The 27270-nt window shown below is 40.6% G+C and overlaps 1 protein-coding gene and 1 pseudogene across 3 annotated transcripts in view; both read left to right on the top strand.

Moving 5' to 3' along the window:
- LOC128657208 (oocyte zinc finger protein XlCOF6-like) overlaps positions 1–27270 on the top strand; it is a 135721-nt gene that overhangs the window by 55650 nt on the left and 52801 nt on the right. The gene's annotated exons all lie outside the window — the stretch shown is intronic.
- LOC128658458 (uncharacterized) lies at positions 17749–17867 on the top strand (annotated as a pseudogene).

The following is a 27270-nucleotide window of genomic DNA, read 5'->3' as shown; positions in this document are numbered from 1 at the left end:
CTAGTTTCTCTGCAGCTGACTGCTTGGAAATTGAATGCTTGATTTTATTTAAGCGTGGGTTTTCAAATTCAGTGATAGATACTCTGGTCCAAGCCAGAAAACCTGTGACTAGAAAGATTTACCATAAAATATGGAAAAAATTTTATCTGTTGGTGTGAATCCAAGGGATTCTCCTGGAGTAAGATTAAAATTCCTAAGATTCTTTCCTTTCTCCAGGAGGGTTTGGATAAAGGGTTGTCAGCGAGTTCTCTAAAAGGACAGCTTTCTGCCTTATCTGTTTTGTTACACAAACGCCTGGCAGCTGTGCCAGATGTACAAGCTTTTGTACAGGCTTTGGTCAGAATCAAGCCTGTTTACAGACCTATGACTCCTCCTTGGAATCTAAATTTAGTTCTTTCAGTTCTTCAAGGGGTTCCGTTTGAACCCTTACATTCCATAGATATCAAGTTACTATCTTGGAAAGTTCTGTTTTTGGTTGCTATTTCTTCTGCTAGAAGAGTTTCTGAATTATCTTCTTTGCAGTGTGATCCACCCTATCTGGTATTCCATTCAGATAAGGTCGTTTTGCGTACCAAGCCTGGTTTTCTTCCAAAAGTTGTTTCCAACAAGAATATTAACCAGGAAATAGTTGTTCCTTCTCTGTGTCCGAAACCAGTTTCAAAGAAGGAACGTTTGTTACACAATTTAGATGTAGTCCGTGCTTTAAAGTTCTATTTAGAAGCAACAAAGGATTTTAGACAAACCTCATCTTTGTTTGTCGTTTACTCTGGTAAGAGGAGAGGACAAAAAGCTACTGCTACCTCTCTTTCTTTCTGGCTGAAAAGCATTATCCGATTGGCTTATGAGACTGCCGGACGGCAACCTCCTGAAAGAATCACAGCTCACTCTACTAGGGCTGTGGCTTCCACATGGGCCTTCAAGAACAAGGCTTCTGTTGATCAGATATGTAAGGCAGCAACTTGGTCTTCCTTGCACACTTTTGCCAAATTCTACAAATTTGATACTTATGCTTCTTCGGAGGCTATTTTTGGGAGAAAGGTTTTGCAAGCCGTGGTGCCTTCTGTTTAGGTAACCTGATTTGCTCCCTCCCTTCATCCGTGTCCTAAAGCTTTGGTATTGGTTCCCACAAGTAATGGATGACGCCGTGGACCGGACACACCAATGTTGGAGAAAACAGAATTTATGCTTACCTGATAAATTACTTTCTCCAACGGTGTGTCCTGTCCACGGCCCACCCTGGTTTTTTAATCAGGTTTGAAAAATTTCTTTCTCTATACACTACAGTCACCACGGCACCCTATAGTTTCTCCTTTTTTCCTCCTAACCGTCGGTCGAATGACTGGGGGGCGGAGCCTGAAGAGGGGCTATATGGGCAGCTTTTGCTGTGCTCTTTGCCATTTCCTGTTGGGGAAGAGAATATTCCCACAAGTAATGGATGACGCCGTGGACCGGACACACCGTTGGAGAAAGTAATTTATCAGGTAAGCATAAATTCTGTTTTTTTAAAAACCGGGCACTCATTCATGAAACTTTGTATTCACTTTAATTATTTTGTATTTTGTTTATTTTAATTATTGTATTTTACATCCTTGCATGATGTGATTTGAAAACTTAACCAAATGAGAGACTAATGAGGATTGGAACAACTTATAGTATTCTCCCGGAAGCCCATCAGGACCCGGGGCCTTTCCTGGTTTTAAGTCCTTTACTGTCTGTTGAACCCCAGTCGTTGTAATCTCTTGATTTAACTTGTCTCTGTCTTTTTCCATCAAGGAATGTAGTTGTATTTCGTAAAGAAATTTATTTAGTAAAGTTTTAGTTTGTGCAGACTGATTCACCTTGTTTCCATCATATAAATCACTATAGTAATCAGCAAAACAGTCAACTATTTCCTGCGGATGAGTTGTGGTAGGGCCGTCTTGCCTCTGAATCTGTGCTATAGCCGCTACTCTCAGTTTGTCGCGAATTTTATTAGCCATATATCTGTCCGGTTTATTGGAGTATATATAGTTATTAGTCTTAAGTCGGAACGCTGCCCTAACTGATTGGTCATTAAGGATAATTGGCTAGTTTCGAACGCTTATCTTGTAGTTGTTGGAAAATAGTCTTGGATTGTGTAAGTCTGTGTTTCTGTTCCAATGTGTTTATTTCATTTTGAAGTTCTAATTTTTGACTACTAAACTTTTTAATCAAGGCAGCTTTTTCTTTTATAAGCAGTCCTCTTAAAAAGGTTTTGTGAGCTGCCCAAGTCGAAATAGGATTTTCCGTCGTCCCCGTGTTAATATTCCAATACTCCCACATTCGTTGTGTTATAGATTTTAGCATTAGTGGGTCTTTTAGGCAGAACGAGTCAAAAGTCCATGTTTTAGTTCTATTAGTGGTCTGTAGAGTGCCTAGTTTAAGCTGTGTTATTGAGTGGTCTGACCACACACAAGGGTGAATAGTGGCTGAGTCTAGGGAAGGTTGTAGTATTTGGCAGAATAGTATGTGGTGTCTACAGTATTTCCATATAGGGTCTTCCAGGAGTCGATTAAGGCATGTGTGCTTAGGTGATCAAGTATCACCTTGGTCTTGTTATATTTTCTGTGTTGTTTATTAGTCAGTAATTGGAGACCTTCTCTAGCTTGTAATGCAAGGTCCACGTTAAAGTCACCGGCTAATATTGTCCTAGACTGAGACCAATTTGTCAATTCGTGTGATAGCAGCTTAAAGAAGGTGTCTTGTTTATCATTGGGAGCATATATATTACAGAATGTAATATCAGTACCTTGTACTTGGCCTCTGACTATTAAAAATCTGCCCTCTTTATCTTTAATTGTTTCTATTTGAACAAAGGGTTAGAGGAGTGTATGAGGATTGAGACTCCTCTTTTTTTTGAGTCAGTCGTAGCATGGTAGTGAAGTGGAAAATCTCTAGTCCAATATCTGGGTATTTGTGAGTCTAAGAAATGCATTTCCTGTAGGAAAATCACATTGGCTTTTAAAGACCTATATTGTGTAAGTGCTGTTCTACGCTTAATATCTGAGTTTAACCCTCTGACATTATGTGAAACCAGATTAATAGCCCACGATTCCATAGGTAATATAGGGTTTATAGCTATTAATGCGGATAGTTTCTATTGTCCTAGGTGTATTGTGATCTGATTTTTCTCTGTCCGGGGACTGTTCCCCTGCCCTAATATCCATAAGCAAAGAAAGGGTTTCTCTACAGTTATCAACTTTCCCCCTAAAACATGACACATTATAATAATAAGAAGGTGAATAGCAATTCAATGACCACATCAACTTAAACATCATGAATGTATAAACTAAATATATCCATTTTGGATATGTAACAGTAGTTAAGCCACTAATGTAATATAAAACTTGTGTTAGAAAAATACTTCACAACTTATAATTTGTGATGTTAGAAAAATACACATTAGATTGTGTGTGCATAATAATACAAAAACTATTGATATGTTTCTTATAGAAAGTGTGTGGGAACATGCCCCAGGTCTGCCTTGGGCCCGCCCCCGAACTTCAAATGTCCGTTCTAACATACAATTTAAACCATCTATAATTTTATAACAAAACTTAAAGTATGGTTAGCATCTATCTCTGATGTCCAGTTTGAGTCTTTTTGAGAACTCAACATGTTTTCCAAAACAGTACAGATATGGAAATATACTTATCTCTAAGTCAGTCTCATCTCAATTATGTCTCTTGAGCAAGAACCTAACTTCAGTCAAATCGTCCCTGGCTATACTTTTTCTTCTCCCCCTTCAGCGGGTTGTCTCAGGTAATTTCCCAGTAACAGAGACTGATCATGTTTTCTGTTTTTTCTTAGGGACTTTCGACCATTTTCCCCTAGATGATGATCCCTGCTGCGAGGAATTGCGAGTTGTATTTTTGCTCCTGAGATAGGGTTGGCAGTTCCGGACATTCCAGTTTTAGTTGTTTACAGATCTCTGGGATTTCTGACAGATTATCAAGTGAGGTTGTTCTACCCTCATGTTGAATGTGCAGAGCAAATGGGAATCCCCATCTATAGGGAATTTGACTCTTACGTTACAGTTGCGTGAGAGGACGTAGTGCACTTCGCCTTTGTAATGTTCTCAGGCAGAGGTCTTGGTAAAACTGGATGACTGATCCTTTAAATTTAAAGGTGGGATTTTTTCTGGCTGCCGTCATTATTTCTTCCTTTTCTTGAAAGCAAAACATTTTTACAATTATGTCCCTTGGGGGGTCTCCTTTCTTTGGTGATGCTCTAAGGGCTCTGTGTGCTCTTTCCATTTGGAATTTGCTGTCATCTTTATCTTCCGTTATAGCTTGGAATAGTTCTAGTAGAAAGTTTGCTAGTTCCGGTGCCGTCACCGTTTCAGGTATTCCTTTTAACCTTATGTTAAACATTCTTCCTCTATTTTCCAAGTCCTCCAGTTTATTATTGATGTCCTCTATTTCTTGTTGGGATGAGATCTGTTGTTGTAAATTGGACATGTCTTCTGTTAGAGTCCTCACTGTCTTCTAATGTCTCAACTCTTGTACCCAACTCAAGTATATCTTGTTTAATGTCCGCCAAGCTGTTGGTGACAGTATTTTGTAGGGTATCCATTTTCTCTAGCATTTTGTCAAAGATGGCATTAATATCTTGTTTTGATACTAGATTTTGGAGATCTGCTTTTGTGACGGAGATCATATCAGTATTATCAGATTGGGGGTCTGAGTCCATATCTTCCTCTGGGGGTGAGGTCTCTCTTTCTGGAGTTTTTCCCCCTTTAGTGGATTTAAAAAAGGGATGCTGTGTGGTAGATTTTGAAACAGAATGTGGTGTATTTTGTTTTCTGACCGACATAGTTCGTGCTCAGAGTAACAGGTATCCTCTTACTACCTTAGCTTACACAATATCTTAGCCCACAGTATATAGTATGATTTAAAAGTCAGTGAAACTTATTCTCATCTGTTACTCAGCAGCCTGCTGCAGCATGTTGCAGCTCTTCTGTAGATAATGCTACCCCCTTAGAAGCTATTGGTAATGGCAGAAGTTTTACATAACTTAGTGTAAGGGTCTCTTGTATTTCAGCAAGCATTGATGGATTTCAACACAAATTGTATTTTAAGTACACGGTAAATACCAATCCAAATGAAACATAGACAGAGCATTGCATTTCATTTCTAGAGCTGACAGATAAATTGGTGCAAGCGGTTGTGAATATATCTAATATTGCATTACTTGTATCTGCTGCGTAGCTGTTAGTAGCAGGCCCTCTCATCAATCATCAGCCCTCCTTTCAGTATAACTAACTGCTGTGGTTCGTGGGTGCAACTAATACAGAAATTGCAGATGCGTCATTCAAATGTGTCCCATATGTGTATGTAAGGTTATGGCCTTGTATTTCGGCATTCGCCTATCTCCTCTCACACCACTGCCAGCTGACATATGTAATATTGATCCAGCTTACCGGATACTTTTGCACTTCTCACATAATGTCCCCAGTACTCCGGTAATCCTCTCACAGTCGTTGCGAGTGCTTCACTGCTAACTGCGTGTAACACCAAGATGGTGGATCCGTCTCTCTCACTGCTGCGCTCCCAGCACGAGGTTTGTCTCTCCTTCCGTATGCCTTTCTCGATGCAAGCCCAGTAAAATTGTCCTCAATAAGTTCAGGGGCACTCCCGCAACATATTGCAATCAGTCAGGGTGCCATATAAGTAGTTTAACACACTTTCAGTGTTCTCTATGCACGGAGCTCAGTGATTATGCCGCCATAACTGAGCTCTTCCAGGCTCCGCCTAATTATTGTATTTTAAAGTGTTTTGTGTTATTATTTTTATAGATGCATTCGTTAATAGTTAAGTGGCATGGAGAGTCCACGATTCATTCCAATTACTAGTGGGATATTCACCTCCTGGCCAGCAGGAGGAGGCAAAGAGCACCCCAGCAAAGCTGTTAATTGTCACTTCCCTTACCCATGACCCCCAGTCATTTTCTTTGCCTCTGTGACGGGAGGATGTGCGAAGATGGTGTCTGAAGATATTTAATCCTTTAATGGGTACTTTTCCCTGCAAGCAAGCAAGGCTTTTAAATAATGGCGATTTTTCTCCTCAACTCCTGTCCTGATAATTTTTGGACATGACGTTTCCTTTCTGTACTTAGATGCAGTAAATTTAGTGCAATAAATTGTTGAAGCATACTAGGTAGTTTCGCTATAATCTATGTACTGTCTCGCTTTGATTGTGGTCTAAGCGGTCACAATATGGTGGCTTGAACTTTTTTGTGTGGCTGTTAATAGAGCTAATCTCTATGATAATATGTACATGTCAGTGTCTCTAATCTGCAGCATCATCCTTTGTACCTCGAGAGAGGCTGTTTTTCTCTGCCCGACATATCTGTTAATTGTATAACGACAGTGAAGCGGTAAGAGATATCTATCTTTATATGACTGAACATTGCCTCTGTATGGTTAAGAGGTTTTGGTCTATATATTTTTATGTGTATGGAGACATGATGACTGTGTAATGCACACTCTACCGGCTTCTCCGGACCGAGCCGTTTTCACTCATAACGGTGAGTGGTCTTTTTGTCATATGCAATATTGGAGACGCTATGTAATAGTCCCTAGGGTCTTTGATTACACATCATAAAGACTGTTTGTTTAAGAGTTTTTAGGTTGTGGGCCCTCTTGAATGAAGACAGTGTGATGCACTATTACATAAGTATTTTTACTGTTGATCTGTTTTATAGATTTTCATAATTTGGAGGCTTCATTTGAATGCTTTTTTTCTGCAGCCTATGGCCGATGACGCGTATCTCCCTGTTGGACATTTTTAATCTTTATGCCGCTTGATTTATACAACGGCAGTCCATTTTCTTATTCTAATAATCTCTAGGGAGTTGTTTTTATACTTGTGCTACACAGTACTTGCACTCTGTTTAATGTACTCTATATAAATCTGCATTTTTTCCTGTTTCTTTCTAATGACACAATGAGTCCACGGATCATTTAATTACTAATGAGATATATCACTTCTGCCCAGCAGGAGGCGGCAAAGAGCACCACAGCAAAGCTGTTAAATATCACCTCCTTTCCCTCCCACCCCAGTCATTCTCTTTGCCTACGTTAGCAAGGAAGTGGTAAAGTTAGGTGTTAGAAAATGATTCTTCAAGCAAGATTGTATTATTTTTTAAGTAGTGCAAGATTGTGCTGCTTTGTCCTAGGGTGTAGCCGTAGTCAACATCAGTCTCTTCAGTAGGGCAGTGGTGGCTTTAGAGCAATGGGAACTGGTGGGACATAATTCTCACTGCGCCTCCCATATACTGATGCTGCCCTAACTCTTAAAGCCTGAGTGAAATTACTCAGTCTTTATTCCTTTCCACAGGTCGATGTGAGGGAGAGGACCTCTCAAACCTGGTGAGCTGCCTTGCTGTCGGGCAGATGTGTGAGGTAAGTGCTAACTTTATTATTTCTGGGGCAAGGAAACACTCAGAAAGAAGTGGGCACTTTATTTGAAAGACATTATAAAGGACTTAGAAGTGAGGGCACTTTATTATATGTGGGACACTTGAAAACTCTCCTATACTGGAGAGGACTTTTAGACAGACTTTATTCTTTAGGCACTTTGGCTGAGAGAGAAAGCTATAGTTAAAGATGGCTCTGGTGGTTAACTATTCTCGGCGGTTAACTTAGAAAGATTCCGACCGGAAGATTGTTTTTTGGGTATGCCAAAGGTGGGCGGATCAATGTAAGGCGGTAATCTGGGTTGTGCGCCACTTTTATTGCGCCTCAGAGTGAGGCTTCTTCTGCCCGACATATCTGTTAATTGTATATCGACAGTGAAGCGGTAAGAGATATCTATCTTTATACGACTGAACATTGCCTCTGTATGGTTAAGAGGTTTTGGTCTATATATTTTTATTTGTATGGAGACATGATGACTGTGTAATGCACACTCTACCGGCTTCTCCGGACCGAGCCGTTTTCACTCATAACGGTGAGTGGTCTTTTTGTCATATGCAATATTGGAGACGCTATGTAATAGTCCCTAGGGTCTTTGATTACACATCATAAAGACTGTTTGTTTAAGAGTTTTTAGGTTGTGGGCCCTCTTGAATGAAGACAGTGTGATGCACTATTACATAAGTATTTTTACTGTTGATCTGTTTTATAGATTTTCATAATTTGGAGGCTTCATTTGAATGCTTTTTTTCTGCAGCCTATGGCCGATGACGCGTATCTCCCTGTTGGACATTTTTAATCTTTATGCCGCTTGATTTATACAACGGCGGTCCATTTTCTTATTCTAATAATCTCTAGGGAGTTGTTTTTATACTTGTGCTACACAGTACTTGCACTCTGTTTAATGTACTCTATATAAATCGGCATTTTTTCTGTTTCTTTCTAATGACACAATGAGTCCACGGATCATTTAATTACTAATGAGAGATATCACTTCTGCCCAGCAGGAGGCGGCAAAGAGCACCACAGCAAAGCTGTTAAATATCACCTCCCTTCCCTCCCACCCCAGTCATTCTCTTTGCCTACGTTAGCAAGGAAGTGGTAAAGTTAGGTGTTAGAAAATGATTCTTCAAGCAAGATTGTATTATTTTTTAAGTAGTGCAAGATTGTGCTGCTTTGTCCTAGGGTGTAGCCGTAGTCAACATCAGTCTCTTCAGTAGGGCAGTGGTGGCTTTAGAGCAATGGGAACTGGTGGGACATAATTCTCACTGCGCCTCCCAAATACTGATGCTGCCCTAACTCTTAAAGCCTGAGTGAAATTACTCAGTCTTTATTCCTTTCCACAGGTCGATGTGAGGGAGAGGACCTCTCAAACCTGGTGAGCTGCCTTGCTGTCGGGCAGATGTGTGAGGTAAGTGCTAACTTTATTATTTCTGGGGCAAGGAAACACTCAGAAAGAAGTGGGCACTTTATTTGAAAGACATTATAAAGGACTTAGAAGCGAGGGCACTTTATTATATGTGGGACACTTGAAAACTCTCCTATACTGGAGAGGACTTTTAGACGGACTTTATTCTTTAGGCACTTTGGCTGAGAGAGAAAGCTATAGTTAAAGATGGCTCTGGTGGTTAACTATTCTCGGCGGTTAACTTAGAAAGATTCCGACCGGAAGATTGTTTTTTGGGTATGCCAAAGGTGGGCGGATCAATGTAAGGCGGTAATCTGGGTTGTGCGCCACTTTTATTGCGCCTCAGAGTGAGACACATCATGCAGTAAGAGATTTTACAGGTACAGGGTCTTTCTAGAAACGCATGATTCTCTGAACAAGCATGCGTTTCTAGGACCAGAGAACGGCTCCATTCCTCTCCTGCGGAATTCCGGATCGTTTTCTTGTGAGAAAAGGGATAAAGCTCCGGTGTAGCGGGTCAGTTAGGCACCTCAGCAAAGCAGCTGAGGTGTAGAGGTGCTCTATTGCTGTTGTTTAGCTTATTTATTCATTCTGCAATCTCCAGTAAAAAAGTTACGCTTTTAAGTTTATAGAGACAGTAAAGTTTTTTTTCAATTTAATTTTTTAATAAAAAGTTAAGGTTTTTATTTGCTAATTGACCCATTGTGAGCCAGAATAGACCAAGAGGCTTTACAAAATGTCACTTGTTCTTTGTGTTTTTATGCCAATGTGGAACCACCAATCCCTTTCTGTTCCTCATGTATTGAGAGGACTTTAAATTACAGGGATAGACTTTTTTCTGAGCCAACATTTTCCAAAGTGGATGCTCTTCAGGAGTCTAATGACAATGTTCAATATATGCGCAAGCTTTCTCCTCAAGTGTCCCAAATTTTACTGCCCACACATGCAGTGCCCTGCGCTTCCTCTCTAGCTCCTCCTGGAGTTATGTTGCAAGACATCGCTTCTCTCATGTCTTCTGCAGTTTCTGATGCGTTGTCTGCTTTTCCCATGTTACAGGGAAAGCATAAGAGGAAAAACATACTTTCAGTAAGCGAGGTTTCTGACGCAGTTGTTGCTATTTCGAATGCCCCCTCCCAGAAGCCTGAGGAGGAGGATACTTCGGTAGCATTTGAAGGTGAAATTTCAGATTCTGTCAGTGTAATTCCTATTGCTGATACTGAAGTTGTATCTTTCAGGTTTAAGCTAGAACACCTCCGTCTGTTACTCAAGGAGGTTTTAGCTACATTGGATGACAGTGACACTATGGTCGTAGTTAATCCTAAGAAATCCAGTAAGCTAAATAAATATTTTGATGTTCCTTCCCCCAAGGCAGAACATAGAGTGATCTGAGATGTCATCGCAGAAAATGCAGCATGTATGCAGAAAGAACAGGAGCTGTTAGCACTTTAACTTTTCAGTGCTGCACCACATTAGGCTGTAATTTTTAAACAGAGCTGTTCTCTGGCTACATTGTATAAGTTTTTCTTAACACAGTGCATCCAGAGCAAAGTGCTGTTTGAAGACAACAGTCAAATATGCAGTAGTGCTGCAAAGCAGAAGTGCATTGATTGTTGTCTGGTTCTGAGATTTTTGCAAGCTCGTTCCCTAGCTTTTCACAGTCTGCAAAGGTGTATTTCTCTGAATGTAAGATGTTTATATGAGCAATGCACCTTTTTCATTACAACATTTCTATGTTAGACTAAGAGAAAAGGAAACAAATTAATTCAAGAGACATTTTACAATTACTTTTTTTGTCTGCAGCTTATTTGCAATGCAATTTTCAGCTACTGCACTAGATTATACAACTTTAAATATTGCTTTATTCTCCAGTTAACCAACACATTGCAATTGATCTGGTGCTTTAGTGTAACTGACAAATTTTCAATTTTATTTTATTTAAAAATGACCTGCAGAAAAATTTTCACTAAAAAAAATCTCATCGCAGAAAGTGAAAAAAAGTTCTGTCTCTGGGGTTCCTTCATCAGTAGAGGTTTTTCCAGTACCTGAACGAGCTTCTGAGATCATTGCTAAGGAAGAGACCTGGTATCCCGTTTTCCCCATCTCCTATATTTAAAAAGATGTTTCCCATAGCGCACTCTATCAAGGAGGCTTGGCAAACAGTACCCAAGGTGGAAGGAGCTGTTTCCACTCTGGCCAAGATAACTACTATCCCCATAGAAGATAGTTGTGCCTTTAAAGATCCTATGGGCAAAAAATTAGAGGGGTTACTCATGAAGATGTATGTACACCAAGGTTTACAATGGCAACCTGCTGTGTGCATTGCAACATCACTAGTGCTGCGGCATATTGGTTTGAAGCGTTGTCTGATGCTATTCGGACAGACACTCCCCTTGATGAGATTCAGGATAGGATAAAAGCCCTTAAATTGGCTAATTCCTTTATTACTGATGCTTCCCTAGAGGTTATCAAACTAGGAGCAAATATTTCAGGTTTTGCTGTACTAGCCCGCAGAGCTTTATGGTTAAAACCTTGGTCTGCGGATGTGTCATCTAAGTCTAAACTTTTAGCGATTCCTTACAGGGGAAAGGCCTTGTTTGGACTGGGTTTGACGGAAATAATCTCTTATATTACGGGAGGAAAGGGTCATCTTCTCCCTCAGGATAAGAGAAACAAGCAAAAGGGACGTCAGAGTAATTTTCGTTCCTTTCGAAATTTCAAGGGAAATTCTTCCGCTTCCTCTTCCAAGCAAGAACAGTCTAAACCTTCCTGGAGACCCAATCAGTCTTGGAACAAGTGAAAACAATCCAAAAAGCCTACTATTGAATCAAAGACAGCATGAAGGGTCTGCCCCCGATCCGGGACCGGATCTTGTGGGGGGCAGGCTTTCTTTCTTCGCTCAGGCTTGGGTTCGAGATGTTCAGGATCCCTGGGCAGTAGACATAGTGTCCCAGGGATACAAACTAGAGTTCAAGAATTTTCCTCCCAGAGGCAGGTTTCTGCTTTCAAGATTACCTGTAGACCAGACAAAAAGAGAGGCGTTCTTACACTGTGTACGGGAGCTCTCCGACCTAGGAGTGATAGTTCCTGTTCCGATGCAGGAACGGGGTCTGGGGTTTTATTCCAATATGTTTGTGGTTCCCAAAATAGAGGGAACTTTCAGACCAATTTTAGATCTCAAGAGTCTCAACAAATTCCTCAGAGTACCGTCCTTCAAGATGGAAACTATTCGTTCCATTCTTCCTTTGGTCCAAGAGGGTCAATTTATGACAACGGTGGATTTACAGGATGCATACCTGCATGTTCCCATTCACAAGGATCATCACAAGTTTCTAAGGTTTGCTTTTCTAGAAAAACACTTCCAATTCGTGGCTCTTCCTTTTGGCCTTGCCACAGCTCCCAGAATTTTCTCAAAGGTTCTGGGATCCCTGTTAGTGGTGCTCCGATTGCGGGGCATTGCAGTAGTGCCCTATCTGGACGACATCCTGGTCCAGGCGCCATCTTTTCAACAAGCAAGGTCCCACATGGAAATGTTGTTATCTTTCCTGCAATCTCACGGATGGATGGTAAATTTGGAAAAGAGTTTCTTAGTTCCAAATACAAGGGTAACTTTCTTGGGGACCATAATAGATTCCCTATCAATGAAGATTTTTCTGACAGAAGTCAGGCGATCAAAGATTTTCGATTCTTGCCTAGCGCTTCAGTCCGCTCCTCGGCCATCAGTGGCTCAGTGCATCGAGGTAATCGGGCTGATGGTAGTGACAATGGACAAACGGAGATTATGCGGATCTGTCTCCACGAATACAGCTGGAGCAGGAGACAAGGGATTCTCTTCTATGGTGTTTGTCTTAGTATCATTTCTCCCAGGGAACCTGCTTTCACAGACCCTCTTGGGTGATTGTGACAATAGACGCCAGCCTTCTAGGATGGGGAGCAGTCTGGGGCTCTCTAAAGGCGCAATCTTCAATGCTCTTCTGGCCTGGCCCCAGTTAGCCTTGGTCCGGTTCTTCAGGTTCCAGTCGGACAACATAACTTCAGTGGCTTACATCATCCATCGGGGAGGAACGCAAAGTTCCTTAGCCATGACAGTGGTAGCCAAGATAATTCGGTGGGCGGAGACCCACAATTGTTGTCTGTCGGCGATCCACATCCCAGGGGTGGACAACTGGGAGGCGGACTTCCTGAGCAGACAGACCTTCCAGCCTGATTCTCAAATGGGGTCAGCCGGAATTGGATCTCATGGGATCTCGGCAGAAAGTCAAGCTTTCGAGGTACGGGTCGAGGTCAAGGGACCCCCTAAGGTTTTATTGTTAGACGCCCTGGCGGTACCTTGGAATTTCAGTCTTGCATACCTATTTCCTCCGTTCGCTCTTCCTCCTCGGGTCATTGCTCGAATCAAGCAGGAGTCGGTGATCCTCATTGCACCGGCATGGCCTCGCAGGATTTGGTATGCAGATCTGGTGGACATGTCATCTCTTTCACCTTGGAGACTTCCGTTGAGGAAGCGGCCATTCCTTCATCCAAATCTAGTTTCTCTGAAACTGACTGCTTGGAGATTGAACGCTTAATTTTATCCAAGCGGGGATTTTTGGAATCGGTCATAGAGACCATGATTCAGGCTCGTAAACCTGTGACTAGAAAAATTTACCACAAGATATGGCATAAATATCTATATTGGTGTGAATCCAAGGGCTACTCTTGGAGTAGAGTTAGGATTCCTAGAATTCTGTCCTTCCTCCAAGAAGGTTTGGAGAAGGGCCTATCAGCAAGTTCCCTAAAGGGTCAAATATCTGCCTTGACTATTTTGTTACATAAACGTATGGCGGACGTCCCAGACGTGCAATCGTTTTGTCAGGCCTTGGTCAGGATCAGGCCTGTGTTCAAACCAATTACTCCTCCCTGGAGTCTTAATTTAGCTCTTAAGGTTCTTCAAAGGTCTCCGTTTGAGCCTATGCATTTCTTAGATATTAAGTTGTTATCTTGGAAAGTTTTGTTTATTGTTGCTATTTCATCTGCTGAGTGTCAGAGCTCTCGGCATTGCAGTATGATTCTCCTTACCTTATTTTTCATTCGGATAAGGTAGTTTTACGTACCAAATTAGGGTTTCTCCCTAAAGTAGTTTCTGACCGGAACATTAATCAGGAGATTGTTGTTCCTTCTTTATGTCCTAATCCTTCTTCTCAGAAGGAACGGCTGCTGCACAATCTGGACGTGTACTTGCATTAATTTTTTTTTTACAGGCGACTAAGGATTTTTGTCAGTCTTCTGCCTTGTTTGTGGTTTTCTCAGGAAAACGTAAGGGACAAAAAGCTACAGCTACTTCTCTTTTTGGCTGAAGAGTATCATACGTTTTGCCTATGAAACTTCTGGACAGCAACCTCCAGAGAGAATCACGGGTCATTCCACGAGAGCTGTTGCTTCCTCATGGGCATTCAAAAATTAAGCTTCTGTAGAACAGATTTGCAAGGCTGCAACTTGGTCCTCTCTACATACTTTTTCAAAATTCTATAAATTTGATACTTTTGCCTCTGCTGAGGCCGCTTTTGGGAGAAAGGTTCTTCAAGCAGTGGTGCCTTCCGTTTGGTAGATTTGACTCCACAAACCCAAGGAATTAAAAAATATCTATCCCTGGTGATAGATTATATAAAGCAAAGAAAATTGACCTACATATTGCGAACACAGGCAAAAAAAGACAGGTTCCTGATAGGCTACAGTGAAGACCGGGAAAAGTATCAACGGATCGGCTGTTTTTAAAAAATACCCGCTGTTAAAAAGAATCCGCTGTTAAAACCCGAGAAGGTCAGTAGCCCAACATTCAGGATATCGTGTACAGATCTCATTGCTGGGATATAGAGATACCTTAAAGACCGAAAGATTTTCAAGTATCGCAAAAACTAAAAACAACTCTAGCTATCTTCACGTTATGGCTGTCTAAAAAAGTTGGTAACCTGTTTTATACACCCGACTGTCATCTGCTACTTGATAGACTCAAGGAATACAAACATCTATCCCTGGTTATAGATCACATAAAGCTAAGAAAATTTACTCACATATTGCTAACATCGGCAAATTATCACGCTTCTGATAAGCCACAGTAAAGACCAGGAATTTTAAATAAACATCAGCAGCTAAATCGATTTACGCTATACGGCTGCATAAAGGTCGGTAATACTTTTTTCATATCTGACTGCTACTTTTTTATTCATACTAAATATCTCACAATTTAAGTATCTATATATATATCTTTGGGAACATTGTACACATACTCAAATGACACTGCTCCTTTTATATTGAAACATTTCCTCTGACGACATTTTTAATATCAAGCTTGTTCAGGTTAAAATGCTAATAATCAAAATACCATGTGAGTATGCGTTGTGCGAGGTGCTACTGAGTTTAATTAGGAGAGTGAAAAACGCCCTATCAAGTTGCAATATACTTTGTAATAGATACTTTAAATAAGTTATAGATTCTATCTATCTGACTTGCTCGTTAGAACCCAGAGGCCACTACATGTTTGATGTATATGTCCCTACATCCTTAATAAAATTAGAAAGATGTATAAGCTAGGGTTTGATGTTTATTCAGTATGTGACTGTACAGCTAGGGCTATTTTTTAAAGTGGGTACTGCAGTGACCCCTATGGTAAGTCAGTCCCCTTACATGGTATATGAGACATTGAGACAACCCAGCTGTCATCTGTAATATGCAAATATTAACACTTGACCTCACAAGCTTAGATGTCTCTCTAGAATAAGGCTAAAGAGCAAGCTAAAGTATTAAAGTGTGTTACTAATATAGCAGTAGGTGGTCCACCCTAATAGAGCAAAACAGAAATCACAGTTAGCAAAGAAACTACACTGAGACCTTGATAATTGTGAGTGAGGCATAATATACATCAAACAGGTCTGTATTGTTAAAAACCAACTAGTACAGGAAACCATCTACATAGGAAGTGATTAACTCTGAGTTTGTAGGAGTGAAATAAGTAACAGTAAGGTTGAGCTACTCTTAAATAAGCATTTCCCCTGCCTCAGAGAAAAAAAAACACACACACAAATAACATTTACTCTTGTAGCAAGGAGTGGGGTACAAAAACATTTCTCAAAGTTAAGGTAGTGTAAACAGTACTACATAGGTAAGTGAATGGCAATGGAGTTTCTCCAACAATGAACTGTGGCTATAATAAAACTATATTAAGTACACCCAACTAGGCATCTCAGGAACATATACATTTTCAGACTAAGTCTTCATATAGCTGCAGCCCATGCATATGAGTACTAATGTAAAGTAAAGTAAATCAACAGTCTTTTAATCATGCCGGGTTGTAAAAACATCCTAGTCTGACACTAGTCTAATCAGATGAGGCCTGCCTCTGGCCTTGTAATTACCAGCTTCAGCCGATACCAATTCTAAATAGCGGTATTCCCATAAGCATAGACCTGCACAGGGGACGGTGACTGTGTGCTGAGTGACTGTGTGCCGAGACCAAGCGGCTGGTATCTCCAAATCTCTGGATCACAGGCGGAGGATAGGAATCAAGGGTGCCAGGTAGGAAGATTCTTGTAAATAGTGCCAGAGAGACCGGAATTAAGGGATGTTTTATCGGCAATATGGGATCTAAAGTCAGAACTCCTTCTGCTAGACAGATACCCGGTCGACCGGCCACATCAGACCAGGCAACGGCCTCACTCTGTGGAGATTGTATAATCTTTGCTCTTCTAGGTATTCCATATTGTGGCGGATCAGGAGGGAGCATATGATGTTCTCGTGGAGTCGTGGCCAAATTGTATGGGGTGTCTCCTTGATGTTGTTCTAAGCGTTGTATGTCCCCTCCGTTGCTTGATGTTGCCTCCTTGTTAGGCAGCAGTGCCTGGTCTCGCCCCACAGATCGGCATATAGCAGTGAGGTCAGCGAATCCTCTGTCCATCTTGGATTCAAGGGTCCTAAGCAGAGTCAGCATGTCTGTACATGGAATCTCCATTATGCGATTGAACTATTGTCTTCGTATTAAGGGTTGCAAGATGGCCGCTGCTTAAGGCCTCATCTGATCCGTTTGGAGCTCCTAGGTCATAAATACAGCCAGATAGATTTTTCTTCTGAGAGTTAAAGTTCAGTGCTCTTAACTACTGTAGTTTTTCCTAAAATTTTGCTTCTTTTATCTGGTATAAAGTGGCTAATTCGCCCAGGTTCACCAGGAGCTCCTAAAAACGTAACTGTATGCCGTGAGTGCCTGCTTTATGTTTTATGTTTTAATACAATTTGTATCTAGTTTTTTACCAATTAATAAATAAATAATATATCTTAGATTAATATTTTATTCTCTTTCCATATATATTTTATTTGACCTCAGCTTATGTACGAAGCGCCCCTCTTACCATTACCGTCTAGGTGCCTTCCGTTTAGGTTCCCTGTCTTGTCCCTTCCTTATCATCTGTGTACTCTAGTTTGGGTATTGAATCCCATTAGTAATTAAATGATCCGTGGACTCATCTTTGCTTTGGTGCTCTTTGCCGCCTCCTGCTAGGCAGCAGTGATATATCCCATTAGTAATTAAATGATCCGTGGACTCATCGTGTCATTAGAAAGAAAACAAAATTTATGCTTACCTGATAAATTTGTTTCTTTCTTGACACGATGAGTCCATGGATAATTTAATTACTAATGGGATATATCACTGCTGACCAGCAGGAGGCGGCAAAGAGCACCACAGCAAAGCTGTTAAATATCACTTCCCTCCCACTCCAGTGATTCGACCAAAGTCAAGGAGAGAAAGGAAGTAACAAGGTGCAGAGGAGTCTGAAGTTTAACGTACTCATACCCTATCTAAAATATCCCGCCCTGGGAATTGAATCTGAGCTTCTTTCACCTTGAATGTGTGTTCGCATCTAGTGGGGGGCAGGTGTCAGTCTACCGCCACTCTGCCCTGAATGCTCCCGATCCTGTCTGATCTCCTAAGTTAAACAGGGCCAGGCCTGGTCAGTACCTGTACAGGAGGCCGTCTGGGAACTCCAGGTGCGGTAGGCTTAACAGATCCTTGGGCCGGACTAAGTGGCGTAAGGGATAACTACCTTGCCTAGCAAGCTGAAGGCTTAGAGTTTGAATCTTGCTGTCGCAGCTTTATTTTATGGAAATAGTATCCCAGGGATACAGAGGTACATTCAAGTCCCATCCCTCCCACAGGTAGGGACAGAGGCCTACTTAGAGTGCGTTAAGGGCCTATCTCCTGGGGGTGACTGGTCCAGTTCTCATAATGGAACAGGGTCAAGGATTTATTATTTAAACCTTTTGGTAGTTCCCGAAGGAGAAGGAACTTTCCGCCCCTTTTTAGACCTAGAAGTGTCTGACCTAATTCCTCTAAGGCTCTGTCCTTATAAATGGAGACTGTTCATTTGATTATATCCTAGATCAGGGTGGTTAGTTCATGACTTCTATATATCTGAAGGACGAGTCTCTTCATGTTCCCATTCTCAGGGAACATCACCCGTTTTGAGGTTTGCATTTCTGGACAAACATTTCCAGTTTGTTGTCCTTCCTTTTGGCTTTGCTATGGCTCCCATACTTTTCACAAAGGGTCTGGAGGCTCTTTTGGCAGTGGTCAGATCTCAAGGCATAGAGGTGGCGCCTTACCTGGACGATATCTTGGTTCAAACTTCATCTTTTCATCTCACATAAAATCTCATACAGAGATGTTTTTGTCCATTTTATGTTTCCACAGGTGGAAAGTGAATCTGGAAACAAGTTCCCTAGTACCAGATACAAGGGTGTGTTTCTTGGGAACAATTATAGATTTTCTATCCATTAATATTTTTTCTGAAAAAATGGCTGAAAATTCAAACTTCTTACTTCTTGCCTTTCACTTCAGTCTTCTATCCATTCATCAGTGACTCAATGCATGGGGGTGATTGGTCAGATGGTTGCTTCCATGGACATCATTCCTTTTGCCCTGTGCCATCTGAGACCTCTGCAGCTATGCATGTTCAGTCTATGGAATGGAGACCACTCAGATATTTCACAGAGGATAGATCTGGATGCCACTGACAAGAGACTCTCATGGTGGACTGCGCAGGAACATCTTTCTCGGGGTACATGTTTCCTAAAGACCTTCCTTCCACGAACGCCAGCCTTTTAGGCTGGGGTGTATTATGGGGCTCCTTAAAAGCTCAGGGCCTAGTCTCGGGAGGAGTCGTCTCTTCCCATTATCATATTGCAGTTGAGAGCAATCTTCAATGCCTTCACAGCTTGGTCTCAACTAGCCTTGGTCCGGTTTATCAGTTTCTAATCGGACAACTTTTCCTCAACCTCTTCCTGGGTTTTCAAAAATTGAAATCTCTGTGTAACAAATTTGCAAGGCGGCCACATGGTCCTCTCTACATACTTTTTCAAAATTCTACAAATTTGATTATTTTGCCTCGGCTGAGACTTCCTTTGGTGCTCTCCATGCCATAGGAAGGAAACAAAATGTATGCTTACCTGATAAATTTATTTCCAGGCATGGAGAGTCCATGACCCACCCTTATTTAAATTTAAGACGGCAGTTTTTTTCTGTACAAACCTCAGGGACCTCTATACCCTTGTGTTATCATCTTTTTTCCATTTCCCTTCGGTCGAATGACTGGGGGTTATGGGTAAGAGAAGTGACACTTAACAGCTCTGCTGGGGTGCTCTTTGCCTCCTCCTGCTGGCCAGGAGGTGAATATCCCACTAGTAATTGGAATGAATTGTGGACTCTCCATGCCTGGAAATAAATACATTTATCAGGTAAGCATAATTGTTTTTTTATATTTCCATCTCTTTGGAAAGTGGTTATTCCAATGATGTTATTTAGACATTATAACTGGCTAATTACATTTTTAAATTTTTTTAAATTTTTTGTAAATGGCTAATTCACGGCCAGATTACAAGTTTTGCATTATGAGTGGCTCGGTAATAACTTGCAAGTTATTTCCACCGCTCGCCTTTAATAGCGCTGATATTACAGGTTTGCAGAAAAACTGCGTTTGTGGGCAATATGGCAGCATTGAGCTTCATACCGCACACAAATACCAGTGCTGCTTTGAACTTGATTTCTATCAGGAAAGAAAATTTATGTTTAAACCTAACACCCTAACATAAACCCCGAGCCTAAACACCCCATATCTGCCGCCCGACATCGCTGACACCTACATTACACTTATTAACCCCTAATCTGCCGCCCCCGACATCACCAACACTTACCTACACTTATTAACCCCTAATCTACCACCCCCAACGTCGCCGCCGCCACTATACTAAAGTTATTAACCCCTAAACCTCTGGCCTTCCACATCACTAACACTAAATAAATATATTAACCCCTAAACCTAACCCTAACCTAACCATAACACCCCTAACTTTAATATAATTAAAATAAATCTAAATAAAAATTTATATTATTACCTAAATAATTCCTATTTAAGACTAAATACTTACCTGTAAAATAAACCCTAAGCTAGCTAAAATATAAATAATAGTTAAATTGTAGCTATCTTATGTTTTATTTTTATTGTACAGGTAAGTTTGTATTTATTTTAACTAGGTAGACTAGTTAGTAAATAGTTATTAACTATTTACTAGCTACCTAGTTAAAATAAATACAAATTCACCTGTGAAATAAAACCTAACCTGTCTAACAGTTAAACCTAACATTACACTAAAATTAAATAAATGACATTAATTAAATACAATTAACTAAATTACAAAAAATAATCAACACAAAATTACACAAAATAAAAAAGAAATTATCAAATAATTACTAATTGCACCTAATCTAATAGCCCTAGTAAAATAAAAAAAACACCCCAAAATAAAAAAAACCTAGCCTACACTAAACTGCCAATGGCCCTTAAAAGAAATCAGCTCTTTTACCTGTAAAAAAACAAATACAAACAACCACCCAACAGTAAAACCCACCACCCACACAACCAACCCCCCCAAATAAAAACCTACCTAAAAAACCTAAGCTCCTGAAAAGGGCATTTGGATGGGCATTGCCCAGCATTTAGCTCTTTTACGGTGCCCAAAGTCCCTAATCTAAAAATAAAACCCACCCAATAAACCCTTAAAAAAAACTAACACTAACCCCTGAAGATCCAGTTACAGTTTTTGAAGACCGGACATCCGTCCTCATCCAGCCGGGAGAAGTCTTCATCCAAGCGGCAAGAAGTCCTCAACGAAGCTGGGAGAAGTCTTCATCCAAGCGACAAGAAGTCATCCTCCAGGCGGGCAGAAGTCTTCATCCAGACGGCCTCTTCTATCTTCAACCTTCCGATGCGAAGCGGATCCATCTTCAAGACATCGGCGCGGAGCATCCTCTTCTTTCGATGGCTATTGAAGAATGAAGTTTCCTTTAAATGACGTCATCCAAGATGTCGTCCCTTGAATTCCGATTGGCTGATAGACTTCTTGCCGCTTGGATGAAGACTTCTCCCGGCTGGATGAGGATGAATGTCTGGTCTTCAAAAACTGTAAGTGGATCTTCGGGGGTTAGTGTTAGGTTTTAAATCACTAGTCATTAAGAGTTTATGTAAATTAATTTAAATTATGGTTTTCTAAAGGTTTCATTTTAAAAATGAGTTTTCAGATTATTTTTCCAGTTATATCAGACAATTACTGATTTGGTTATATATCATTAGAAATACATACGTAGATCATTGAATTCCATGGAATTGTTGGGAGGGGAAGTATCTCCAGTTTAATCCTATATAATAAAAGGCCAGGTATGTTTGTCAGATGCAGTCATGCGCAGTAGAGACTGCGCGAGGACAAACATACCTGGCCTTTAGGATCAACCTGAGACATCAACATCAGATCGGCCATTGCGGGGGGCGTGGTCGGACAGAGCGGGCGTGACGAGGGGGGCGTGACCGACGGGAGTGCTGCGATGGGGGCGTAGTAGGGTGTGGTCGGAGTGGGCTGGCCTGAGAGCGAAAAGAGGTTGGAGAGATAAAGAGAGCAAAATAGAGGGGGGAGATAGAAAGAGAGGGGAGAGAGAGAAAGAGAGGGGAGAGAGAAAGAGAGCAAAAGAGTGGGGGGAGAGAGAAAGAGAGCAAAAGAGAGGGGGGGAGAGAGCAAAAGAGGGGGGAGAGAGAGCAAAAGAGAGGGGGGAGCGAGAGTAAAAGAGAGGGGGGAAAGAGAGCAAACGAGAGGGGAGAGAGAGAGAGCAAAGGAGAGGGGCGAGAGAGAGCAAAGGAAAGAGGGGAGAGAGAGCAAAAGAGAGCGAGAGAGAGCAAAAGAGGGGGAGAGAGAGAGCACAAACGAGAGGGGGAGAGAGAGAGCACAAACGAGAGGGGGAGAGAGAGAGCACAAAAGAGAGGGGGGAGAGAGAGCGCAAAACAGAGAGAGAGAAAGAGAGTAGGAGAGAGAGCAAAAGAGAGGGGGAAGAGAGAGAGCAAGGAGTTGGACCGCTGTACTACAAAAAATAAGTAGAACATTTATTATATTAATAATAACAATGTAATAGTTTTATTTAACTAAATAACATTATATTTCATTTTAATTGCTTTCCTCCCTCCTCACACTTAGGTCCTAGTGCAGATCTATTGTACTACAATTCATTGAACTTCCTGAAACATAGTAAGGGTTGATTCTGTATAAATAGAATTGCAAGGGAGCAATAGCATTACAGGGACAGTAAAGTTAAAATTAAACATTTATGATTCAGATAGAACATGCAATTTTAAACAACTTTCTAATTTAATTCTATTATGTAATTTGCTTTATTCTCTTGGTATCCATTGTTGAAAAGATTACATAGGAAGGCTCAGAAGCAATGCACTATTGTGAGCTATCTGCTTGTCGTTGGCTGACCCAATGTGTTCAGTAAGCTTACAGTAAAGCATTGCTGTCATTCAACAAAGGATACCAATAGAATGAAGCACATTTGATGAATCATGAAAGAATAAGTTTGTGTTTTTGTCCCTTTAAGGTCTGTTTCTCAACTCTGTGGGGCCGAATTATCATAGTGCGAGCGAACATAATCCGAAGTAGCATATCATTTCCGCTCCATTCAGAGCTTGATAATTCGGCCCCTGTAAGTTTATTTTAGAACATATAAAATATTTGCTGTGAAAAAGGGGCATGTTATTTCTGCAGACAGATTCACAGTTTAGAGAACTATAAAACCAATAATATAATAGATATAAAACAGATTTTTTTTTTTTTAACCATTGTTTTTTTATCTACCCTGCTGCTATTACCTCTAAAATTCTGCTGCTTTCCTAACGCATTAGTGTAATGCTCACCTACCTTTAAATCATCTGACAAGTTAATTCCTTCGTTTTATTCCTTTGTTTTCCTGGTACTAAAGTAACTCATATCTGTAACCCATATTTTTTAATTTATTTTTTTAAATCCTAAATAAATTTCTTTCATGTAAGTGGCAAGAGTCCATGAGCTAGTGACGTATGGGATATACATTCCTACCTGGAGGGGGAAAAGTTTCCCAAACCTCAAAATACCTATAAATACACCTCCCACCTCACTCATACTTCAGTTTTACAAACTTTGCCTTCATTGGAGGATGGTGAAGCAAGTTGTGCTTGATTTCATCTGTGAAAGGCGCTTCTAAGCATTTTGAAGCCCAGTTCCTCTCAAAGTACAGTGTTTGTCTGAGGGATGTGAAGGGAGTATTTGCCTAATGATGCCATGTTTTCACCTGTGGGAAATCTATTCTATGGCTCTCTGTAAATTCGGTTGTGGGGATTCAACTGCAACCTCCCTTTACAGATCGACATTATACTTCTCTACCATTACCTCTGCTGATATGTTTCAGCATTATCTGTTTTGTTGCACAAGAGGCTTGCTGAGCTTCCGGAGACTGTTTTTTGTTCAGGCCTTGTCTAGAATCAGGCCTGTTTTTAGACAGTCCGCTCCTCCTTGGAGCTTGAACTTGGTTCTGAAGGTGTTGCAGAGGGTTCTGTTTGAACCTATGCACCCTACTGACATTACGATTCTTTCCTGGAATGTTCTCTTTCTGTTGGCTATTGCATCAGCTCACAGAGTCTCTGAGCTGACAGCCTTGCAATTTGAGCCTCCTTATTTGGTCTCTCATGCTAAGACTGTGCTTCGCACTGGTTTGGGATTTCTTCCCAAGGTTGTGTCTAACCGTAACATCAATCAGGAAATAGTAGTTCCTTCTTTGTGTCCTAACCCCTCTTCTCCTAAGGAGAGGTTACTTCATAGTTCTAGCCTTGAAGTTTTATCTTCAGGCTACAGAGAATTTCAGGCAATCTACATCTCTTTTTTGTGGTGTATGCAGGGAAGCGCAAGGGGCAGAAAGCCTCTTCAACTTCTTTGTTTTTTGGTTGAGGAGCATGATTCGCTTAGCTTATGAGACAGTGGGACATAAGCCTCCTCAGAGGATCACTGCTCATTTGACTAGAGCTGTGGCTCCTTCTTGGGCGTTCCTTACATACCTTTACAAAATTTTACAAACTTTACATTTCTGCTTCGGCGGAAGCAGTTTTTGTGAGAAAGGGTTTTACATGCTGTGGTGTCCTCAGATTAGGGTCCCCCTTATTTTGCCTTCCGTATTTTCATTCAGTGTCTTCTAGATCTTGGGTATTTGTTCCCAAAAGTAATGAATAAAGCCGTGGACTCTCCTCCCCTTTAGATGGATAACTTAAATTATGCTTACCTGATAATTATATTTCCATCGTGGGGAGTCCACGGCTCCCGTCCGTTGCTCCATTGGGCGGACTTAAATTTTGTTGTTCTTCTGGCACCATTTATACCCTGATATTTCTCCTACTGTTCCTTGTTCCTTTGGCAGAAAGACTGGCAGGTGGGGGAGGTATTTAAGCCTTTGGCTGGGGTGTCTTTGCCTCCTCCTGGTGGCCAGGTTCTTAATGCCCACAAGTGATGAATGAAGCCGTGGACTCTCCTCCCCACGATGGAAATAAAATTATCAGGTAAGCATAATTTAAGTTTTTTGGGGGGAATGAAAAGAAGGGATCCAATATGTGCTAATAAATATAATTAATTCATAGTAATTGATTATGTAAATTGCATGTGGATACATTTTGGAAACCTTGTAAGAAGAGAAACAATAGTATTGACAAAGTATTATTGAAAAAAATCAATAAAAATTAAAGGTTTAAATTAAAATGAATGAACCAGATTGGAGTTTATTAATCGTTAATGTTTAAACAAATAAAAGGTTGAAGACGTTACATCTGAAGTATACATTAATGAACTAAGAGTATAGTGAGAGTGGAAATATGATAAGGGGTGTAACATCTACGATTACGGCTGATAGTCGAAACCCGTCGGGGGGGGGGAGCACTTCCCTGTAATTTACATTATTTCTGTTGTTTGGTTTTATGCTGCTTGCAATTATTTTAAATATGCACAATAAAAGATGGTTTTAACAGATTTGAGCCGGACTGGATATTGTGAGAGTATGGAAAGCTCTTTTTTAAAATCAGATCCGGAATGTTAGTGATAATTTAGATGGAGTTCCATTCATCAGCTGTAATGAAGATGCTCTAGAACTTACTTTTTTATATAGATATGAAATTCAAATACCCCGCAATCCGCCGCCCACTTCAAAAGTAATTTTTTTTCTGTTAGTTAATGGTTTGAATTGTTCTCCAATTAGCTCTCTCCCCATATGACACTTTGGTTGTAGCTAAAGCGCTGATTGAGAACATTTCATACCATTCTCTCACATAAAAATTGGCTTTTGAAGTGGGCAGTGAGGTGTGGGGTATTTAAATTTCATATCTATATTAAAAAGTAAGTTTTATAGCGCATCTTTATTACAAATGGTAAATTAAACTCCATCTTAAATATCACTAACTTTCCGGATCTGTTTTTATAAAGGGGAGAGTTTACCATCACTTTAATGCCCATTAGCAATATTACTTAAAACAGTATTAAACATAACAAGCCTCTGCAATGAACCCTGGGGCACGCCACCACATACTGCCCTGCTACATTATTTAATACTGAAATTGTACTAAATTAATCCAAGCAAAAGCAGTGTCTAGAAAAATGGCTCTGGCACTTGGGAGAATGCTTTGATCTCTGCTCTCTGGACAGCCACACCTCTCCGCTTTGCATTGCCTGCACTTCTGGCACAGACACTTGTTACTTTTTCCCAGCTTCTTTGTCTCCTTATATGGCGGCATATGAGAAATTTACTTTATTCCAAAAAATATTCTAAAAACGTGTGACAAACAAAGGAAACCCCATAAACAAGTGGTGCAAGGGGATCTCTAACCCCACAAACAGACGCGTTTCATGCGCACAGCACTTGTTCACTGAAACTAAGGGTGGAGAATACACAAAATTCACATTTATGATACATACAAATTGATACAAATCACTTTCACCTGATGGTATTATCTAACCCCAATAAATAAACAGTCATATATTTATCAAGTAAAATTACATTTTAAATAACCGAAAATAACCGAAACGGGAAGAACATTTAGACAATCTCCTAGGTATGCTTACTAAATCAATATCATTTATACTGTATGAAAATATAACCTCACTACCGTAGAAGTTATGCAAAAATAAGGAAACTTATGTAATTAATAAATTAATATCCATTTGCACATTATATCCCAGAGGCTGGTGTGCCTAGGAATCAACTGTATTCCTTGAACCTTTAAAAGAGAACTCCCAGCAATTCGTATATTGCTCTTATATGTTCAAATACTCTATGAAGTAGGTCACAATTAGTTTCCTCTGTATATTGCTTATTACAGCCTAAACATGTAATTAGATACAAAACATAATTTGTATTACAGTTGTTGGAAAACCTAATTTCAAACTCTTTATCCAAGTTATGAGACCTAAAAGCTGGTCCTGTACTATGTGATCATGTTTTACCCCTAGAAGAGTCACATTTATAACATTCTATGGGTCTTAAGAGACACAGATTGCTGTGGATATTCCAAACATTAAAGGAAAAATATAATTTATCAATATTTTTGCAGTTACAGTCCAGCCCTGAAATACCAAGCAATCTCTCTCTGAACAAGAGAAACGGCAAAACCCCAGACGTACGTTTCGGGCTATTGTGTGCCTCGTCAGTGAGGTGCAGCCATATCCCTCTTGGCACACTGAGCAACAGGTCCACGTCTTGATTGAAGTCTCCCTTAGCATGATACAGGAATCCAGACGTGGACCCGTTGCTCAGTGTGCCTAGAGGGCTGCACCTCACTGACGAGGCCCACAATAGGCCGAAACGTATGTCTGGAGTTTTGCCATTTTGTTCAGAGAGGGATTGCCTGGTATTTCAGGGCTGGACTGTACTGTTAAGTCAGGATTAGACTGATATGCTACAGGAAAGTTCTTCTCTGTGAAAGGCACATGTTGAGCAAAAAGAGGCTGCTTATTGGGTGGTAACTAGCCATAGAACAATTATGCTATTGTTAGTTCCCAGGTTGAGCGCTTCTCT

This window comes from Bombina bombina, chromosome 4 (genome assembly GCF_027579735.1).
Source record: "Bombina bombina isolate aBomBom1 chromosome 4, aBomBom1.pri, whole genome shotgun sequence".
NCBI classification, from domain to species: Eukaryota; Metazoa; Chordata; class Amphibia; order Anura; family Bombinatoridae; genus Bombina; species Bombina bombina.
Note: the sequence above shows the minus strand (reverse complement) of the source record. Positions and strands in the feature narration are given on the sequence as shown.